Source organism: Orcinus orca, chromosome 8 (genome assembly GCF_937001465.1).
Source record: "Orcinus orca chromosome 8, mOrcOrc1.1, whole genome shotgun sequence".
In the NCBI taxonomy this organism is placed as follows: domain Eukaryota; kingdom Metazoa; phylum Chordata; class Mammalia; order Artiodactyla; family Delphinidae; genus Orcinus; species Orcinus orca.
Genome location: NC_064566.1, coordinates 89336986 through 89345311, shown reverse-complemented (window position 1 = coordinate 89345311; position 8326 = coordinate 89336986). Strand labels below are relative to the sequence as shown.

The 8326-nt window shown below is 47.2% G+C and overlaps 1 pseudogene; it reads right to left on the bottom strand.

Annotated features, from left to right (window-relative positions):
* Positions 1 to 1709: 1709 nt before the first annotated feature.
* Positions 1710 to 5370, bottom strand: LOC101288231 (protein PRRC2C-like; annotated as a pseudogene).
* Between the last annotated feature and the right edge of the window lie 2956 nt (positions 5371 to 8326).

Sequence of the window (8326 nt, the reverse complement as noted above, 5' to 3'; positions counted from 1 at the left end):
TCTGGGCCACTTGAAGCCCCCGCTAACTGGTAAACGCCCCTACATCTCGGACCCGTTTCCTACACCCTGTGATCTTAGATGAAACCCAGCTCTCTGCTCAGGACATCACTCCCCAAGGCCACCACTAGCCTTATGGTGCCTTTGGTAAATTAGAAGAAGGTGGCCCCTCTGGGTAGAAGGTCACGTTGATTAAAAGCGCCCCCCTAGGCAGTCCAGCTTCTGAGGACCCAAAATGTGATCAAAGCTCAGATTTCAGTCCCTCCCCTCCTCGGACGACGTACTAACTGACAGATCCCAGTCTGACCACTTCCCTGTAGCCCTTCATGGAGACGGCTCAACATCCCCACTCCCCACCGGACCCACGGTCAAGAAGGGGGGTGCTCTCCTCTTCACTCCCCACTTCCAAACCTTCACTCTTCCCCTTCCTGCAAAAGCCTCTGCCACGAGGTTGTATGAGCCTCCAACGTTCCTTGTGACCATCGACCACCAACCTCGCACTGAAGACCGACAGCCCTTCTCACTCTTCCACACCCGCCATCTTGCTGGGAAGCCTGGCTCGTCCAGCACTGAGTCACAGCTCACAGACCTCCTCAGCCCAGTGGGCTTGGTTTCATTTCCTTCAGACTCCCCCAAATCCAGGAACCTTGTCAGAATTGTCCCGCATCAGAAATCTCAAACTCCAGTAGCCCAGCACCCAACAGTAAGTCTCCTGCGCTCACTCCCTCTACACCTGTTCCTCAGCCTGAGGCTCCTGGCCCGAGTCCTTCATGTTCTGTCCCCCAGCCTAGACCACACAGTTGACCTGAAAGCATCTACCTTCTATCTCCTTCTTCTGAGAGAACCCAATGCATCCCATCATCTGCCTCAACCCTCCTCTTCTGTTGAAGAAAAGCACACAATTCTATCATGGCACCAGGGGCTCCAAACTCAACTGTGTGCTGAGCACTTCAGACCAAGGATCTTCCTTGTGCTTTGTCGACCACCTCTCCCATTCTCCTCAGGAACTGCTCCAACCTCCACAGCCCTCTTCAAGACCCCCACCCACCCACCCAACCCCAAGCCCTCCATCTCAGCAGACAACAACTCTTCCTATCTTAGTGAGAAAACTGAAGCCCTAAGATGAGAGTCTCCCTAACTCTCCAGCCCCCACCTATACACTTACCCATCTGCACTCCTTCTTCTCCTTCTTCCCCAGGGTGAGTGTCCTTCTTCCTACCCCAGGCCAGTCCCTACCTCTGTGTTCTCCACCTTTGGAACCTGTTTGTATCAGTTGTCACTCCTTATCTTTCTTTTTTTTTTTAATTTTTATTTATTTATTTTTGGCTATGTTGGGTCTTCGTTTCTGTGCACAGGCTTTCTCTAGTTGAGGCAAGCGGGAGCCACTCTTCATCACGGTGTGCGGGCCTGTCACTGTCGCAGCCTCTCTTGATGCGGAGCACAAGCTCCAGACGTGCAGGCTCAGTAGTTGTGGCTCACTGGCTTAGCTGCTCTGTGGCATGTGGGATCTTCCCAGATCAGGGCCCGAACCCGTGTCCCCTGCATTGGCAGGCAGATTCTCAACCACTGCGCCACCAGGGAAGCCTCTCTTTTTTTTTATTTAGAGCATACTTTATTAGTTTCTGTAATCAAACCCATGTAGATAAGACCTTACATATTTAATATAGTGTGTTACCCCTGTACAAATGGAAAAAAATGTTTGATGTGTTTAGACCAAATGCTTGTTAATTTCTGTACAATGCCAACCAAACATGGTACAACTGGGATACTTTTTCCAAAGTTGAGAGCACCACTAATGTTTCTAAAAATTCAAATTTTATGTATATAACAATGAGTATATATATGAAGAGAGAGAGACCAATAGCATATGTTATGCGTTGACAGCAGCGACAGCTTTTCCAGGTTCTGCAGTCATACAGAGACATCCATTAAAAAAAAAAAAAGATAAAAAACAAAACCCCAGAAAACAGCAAAGTTCTGTTACTGTTGTGGTACCCGGCACTATCTTTTTTATTGGCTTCTCAATCATCATCTGAAAAGAAAACAGTCTAGAATAGCCTCATTGAAAACAGCTCTGATAAAGCACAGTCACTACTACACATCATAAAGCAGGTACAAGATAATTCCCAGGGGTAGGATACAGTACTGTCCAACATCTTTAATACCGGAGGATACAATTTAAAAGGCATTATTTGAGACTTGATTCTACTTTTCCAGCAGAGGGCCCAAAGGTTGGTTATGACACAGCTCTGGCACAGAAATGCACCTTCTTGGATAGGATTTCCTTTCTTTAGTGGCACTGTTCTAGGTACTCACTGATCTTCATGAACATCAGTTAAAACCCATTTAAAAAAAACAAACAAAAAACAACCACTGGATTCATACAAAGATGACCGAGGAGAGGCAAGCAAGACTCAACAAGTATTTGACCAAATCTGTCAGGTCTGAATGGGAAGAGCTCCATGGAAGAAAGGAGATGCCAGGTAGAACTTCAAAGCTTCGGGCCACAACCAAAACCCAGCATCATTTCAAACAGAGGCAGTGGCCAAACACTGCCCACTTGGATATGTTCAAGGATGCTGACATCAATATTTCCCTCATCCAGGAAGAGGGGGAGATCAGTTGCTGAACTTTGATTGTGTTCAATTCAATCACCATGTTACAAAAATAGCAAGTTGTCATAATAAAAAATAAGGCTCTTCTCTACCAGTTATCTTATGTTTTCACCACCAAGCCTACAAATGCTACCACCATATCCAAAGAACACAGGGAGCAAAGAAACCACATCTGATGTCTTAGCTGAGACCACATTGTTCAGGCTGAGCTATTCCTCTGTGGTGTCATTTCTCTCGTATTTCTGGTGTGTCATCTAACCATAAGGATTTTAGTTCTAAATTATATGCACTCAAGGAATGTGTGCACATATTCGTACATAAATTCTGGTTGAAGATGCATGGCCATCCAGAGTGCATGTTACATAGTAGGGGCGAGCTGGCAAAGCCTCGTTTTCCTGGGGCAGCAGCTGTGTGTCACTGTAAATTGCTCCTACGTCCCTTGTGCACCTCCAAGCTCTGGGCAGGATATTGTCCCAGACCGTTTTATCCCTGGCTGCTGGCATTATCTGACTTCATTCTCCCTCTTTCCCTGTCCCCTCCCCCAACCCTTGCAATAAACCACATTTTTGAGCCTTTATTTCTTCCATTTTGATTGCCTGAGGTTTAACTGGTCCAGTTCTAACAGGTTTGGTGACTATGGTGGGTACAGGGGGTGGCTTTTCTTCAGCTTTTTCCTGACCAGGAGGGTCGGTCAGTGTTTCAGGAGGTTTACTGTAACCACTGTCCACTTTCTGGACTTTGCCTCCTATCTGTTTGCTCTGTTGCTGTTCAGCAAAGAACCACTGCATGGACTGAAAAACCTCTGCTCTCTGCCAACACCTAGGACCAAGCGTCTTGTGGCTGAGTCCTGTTCTCACAGCTCTCTTCTGGGGTGCAAACTGTGTAGGAAATGGTTGTGTTATTCTCACAGTGGCAGGGGCTGACCGGAACGGCTTCTCATAGACAATGCTGTTTGTTTTGCTAGACTGGCTGTGCAGACTTGTGGAAGTAGCCCGGAAGGGACTAGATGTTGGTATGGTGTTTCTACTGCTGATTGGAGGTATGCCTGGTTTTATATCAGTGCCACTTCCTAAGGCTTTTAGTTCCATTTCAGACATTTTTTTACTGCAGTTGTGATCATGCTGTGCTGAGTTCCAGCAGGAACTAATCCTCTGAAAGGCTGGCTTATTTGCGCAGGACGACTCATGCTCTGTGCCTGCACTTGTGGGGTGGGATGCTGTAATGGGGGCTAAACAGTCTGAAGCAGAGCAGTTAAAGGCTGTCCCGTAGACCCAAAATTAGGCAAGAAAAGCTGGAATGCTGGTAAAGGTACTGCAACCTGCTGGAGAGCCCTCGGTGACTGGACAGTGTTATAAAAATTTGTCTGACCAGGCTGTTGTAGTTGTCCAGAATAAAGATTTGAAGCCTGGGTGAGATCCACTCTAGCCTGGAGAAGATGTGTATCAGTCAGTTGGGAACCTTCTAGTCCTGATGCCTGACCCAGCTGATGTTCATACAATACAGGAATAGGCTGCATATTTGAAGTTTGTTGAAAGCCAAGACCCAATTGTGCCTTGGCAGGTCTCCAGAGTTGGGCAGCTGGAAAGTTGCGGATGGCAGTACCAGAAAGGACCATAGACAGCAGGGATAGACTGCTTTGAATAAAGGCTGGCTGAGATACATACAGTTGAAGTGAAGAACTAAATAATGCCTGAGCCTGGGAAACAGCAGGTCTAGCACCCAGTAGGGCTGGATGCTGTCCTTGCAGTGGTGCATAAATAGGGATTGGAATCTGCTGGACTGAGTTTGGCTGAGAAAGACCTTGTTGGAAGCCTCATTGCTGAGCCAAGGATGGTGGAGCCAATCGTGCATGTTCAGTGTTGAATAATGACTTGGGTCCATAGAGAAAGCTGGGATTTGAGCTGCTGCAGACTGAGACACATAGACTCGTGGACTCTGTTGCTGCTGGGTGATGAGCGAAGGCATACAGCTTAACTTGCAGAAGGCAGGCTGCTTGTCTGGGGTTTCACGTTACAAGTATTAGGAGGGTGTGATGTGGTTGTTTCACTTCTTATCTTTCAACCTCTCCTTCTCTAGTGTTTTCCTGCCTCTTATCCTATAAATACATTCAAGTATTGCAACATTTTAAAAACAAACAAAAACCTTCTTTCACTTGGGTCTCCCAGCCCCACCTTATCTCCCTTCTTCCTCCCTTATTAAAATCTATACTGCTCTCCCCACTTCCTTCCCTCCCCAATTCAATCCACTGCAGTCTCTGATCCCCTAGTCACCACTCCTCAGTCAAAAATCATCAATACCTTCCTATTGCCAAATCCAGTGGAGAGCTTTCTATACTTTTCTTATTGATGCACTTGACTCTATTATTCACTTTCTCTTTCTTAAAACTGTCTACTCCCTCATGACTGTAACGCCATCCTTTCTACACAAGTGTGTCTCCACTTTGGAATCCCCCTCCATCCACCACTTAATCATTGGGGTTCCCTGTCAATCAGCCCTTAAACTACTACTCTTCACATTCCACACGGTGTTCTTGGACAATAGCATTCAATGTTGAAGTTTTCACTATCACCTATATTCAGGTAACTCACAAGTCTATATCCCAGCCTGGATTTCCTTCCTGAACATCAGATTCGTGTATACAACTCTGTGCTAGGCATCTCCACCAGGACATTTCACAGGCACCTCAAACTAGATCTGTCTCGAGCTGAACTCATCCTCTCCACTCTTACCCCAAACCTGATCCTCCTGTGTTCCCCATCTTAGTCAACGGCACCATCATCCACCCTTCCGGTCATCCTTAACCCCACCCTCTCCTCAGCAATCTGCCTCTAAGATCTGCTCTCTTTATTGCCCTGATTTTTAAAATCTATCCCCTCCCCTCTATGCCCTGCACCTGCTGCTGATGAATTGTGTGGTGATTCATCACCGCTCACCTGGACTATTGAGACAGCCTCCTAACTGGACTCCTAATTCCAGATTTTTCACTTTCACATCTGTTCCCCACATAATCGCTGAAGTGTGTGATCCAGACCAAGATCTGGCCATGTCACTCACCTGCTTTAAAACCCATTGCCTATAGGATAGAGTTTTAAATTCTTGGCATGACCTACAAGGCCTCCCATTACTTGGCCTCTATTCAGTCTCCAGCATCAGCCCCATCAATCCTGGTACTGAACATTATGTCGTAGTAATTTCTCTGCTCACAGCACACTGTTTCATCCTCCACACTTCTCTCATTCAGGAAAACCTCCCCCCACCTCTCCCACTTGTCTGGGTCATCTCCCCCCATCTTTCAAAACAACTCATCCACTGTTTACTCCAAAACTCATTCTTGCCCTTCATTTGTACTCCTAAAGCATCCTGTGCTTACCTCTATCTTAGCATTTACCCATGACTTTGAAGCTACCTGCTTATGGACCTACCTCCCAACACTAAACGAAATGCACAATCAGGGATTGGGTGCTGGGTGCTGGTCTTTGCTGGGTGATTGCCCACTGCCCCCACCACCCCCGGGCTGAGCAGAGTGCCTGACGTGTACTAGGCACTCAAATAACAATTACTGAATTGACTGTCACAGCAGGGCTATGAATCAGAGACAAATGAAAATACGCAGCCTCAGACAGCAAGTCACACACTAGTAGGTGGGAGAGCAGCAACTTGAAACCAACGCTAAAGCCTGTGCTCTTTTAAGCACAACCTGGAAAACATAAGCTAAGTGTGGAGATGAGAATGACGTGTCAGGGTACCAGCCTAGGGGTGATGGTATATGTGGAGCGATCTAGGGAAATGAAGGTGAGCTAGATTCTGGGGGCAGCAGCATACGGTCCTAAGGCCCTGGCGTTGCTGATTCTCAGCACAGCCCTGATGTGATAAGCTGCCAGCAGTGCCAGGCCTGAGCTGCCCGGTAGGTAAATCTAGATGCTAGGCCTGAGGCAGCCAGTGTCCCCACAAACACTCAAGACTGTGCTTCACAGCCACCTTCTGAGTCCTGCGCTTACCCCTCTCTTGGGCACAAGCCTCCAGGAAGTTCCTAGTGTAGATCAAGACAGGGAATATCCAAAGGGTATTACAAGATAAATAAATGTGGACCTGTGTGAACAAGAGCTGCCATGTCCCTCAGCCTCTCTTGAGGGAGGTTCCCATCCTTCTCCCACCCACCCTCCAGCAGCCTTCCCATACGACCTGAAACAGAAGGCGGCCACCAAAAGGAGTCAAGTGGCAGAGGCTGAAATAAGCCAAGGAAAGCTCAAGTCCAGGACCCCACAGAATGAAGGGAACATTCTGAGACAGCAGGCAACAAGGGGGACCGTTAGATGTAGCTGAAGGGCCCACACCTGCATGCATCAAAAACACGGCCCTCCCTGCCCTGGAGGAGGATTGTTCTGGACAAAGAATGTACAAGGGCATGGGGTTGGAATAACACCAGTGAAAGAAAACTAAACATATCTATGTTTACAAAACACAGGAAGCCAGTAAGGGTGTGGACAACAATGGATAAAGATGGGGTGCCCTTCTCTGGTAAAATCCATGTCAAAGGCAAAGAGCCAGAATGACCTCATTAGCAGAGAAGCTGGCAGGTATCCAGGGCATGAACACCCCACCCTTTGTCCTCACCTGAGTGTCTGGGGGCAAGCCAGCCTATCACCTCCCCTAGAGAGTTCTAGAGAGCTCATGTCCTGCCTGGGGAAGAAGTCTGGAGCAGCCTTGGCTCTAAATCATGTTTCATTCACAGATGGAGACATTCACACACCTCTCCCCACACTGCTTCTGCTCTGCAGACTGCAGTGAATGTTTTCAGTTTACAAACTTTCACAGGAAAAGAGAACTCGCTATCTATCCTCTTTCCCACCTCCCCCAGCCAATCAAGCCCAGCGCCACCCCAGTTCGGCTGCAGTGAACAGCTCATTACCAGCTGGACAGGTTGCGTCCTAGAGCCCAAGTGAAGCACCTACAGCCCTGATTCACCTGTCATTGCTCAAGGAGGAATCCTCCTCCGGAGGAAGTGTGGGCAGCTCCCAGGCCCCACCTCAGTGGACTCTCTCCAATAATAATAACAACAAGGAAAGCAAGACTTTACTGAGTGCCTCTCTGTGCCAGGCATTGTGCTCCACATGTATCAATATTATCTCATTAAAATCTCCCAACAACCTTATGATATGGGTGCTACCATTATCCTCATTTTATGGAGGAGGACTTATCAGAGCAGTTCAACGTATTGGTCTGAGGTCACATGGATAGCAAAAGGTGAATCAGGAATGCAACAAAGAGCTTTCTTCCCAACTTCAGAGATGCTACTCTTAACCACTCACATAGAAGGGACCATCTTCCTTGCCATTCATTGTATGGACTATGATTTTGATAGCTTCTGACAGCTGCTCAAGTTTTCAGAACTTTCTTGGTTTCCCATTGGAGTGTACGCTTCCTGAGGTCAAAAACCATTTTTAATGGACCTTTGGACGTGATACCAAGAACATAAATGCTGACTGATCAACTGAAGGGTTCAAAACACCACGGATGTTTAATAAATGGTATTTATTGGTTGTTATTAAAAGTCACTAATATTTCACATACCAGGTAATTCCTTTCCTCTAGAGCAGGTTTTCACAACCTCAGCACTACTGACACTTGGGTCTGGATAACTGGTGGTCATGAGGGTTGTCCTGTGCATTGTAGAATGTTTGCAGCACCCCTGGCCTCTACTACTCACCAGTAGC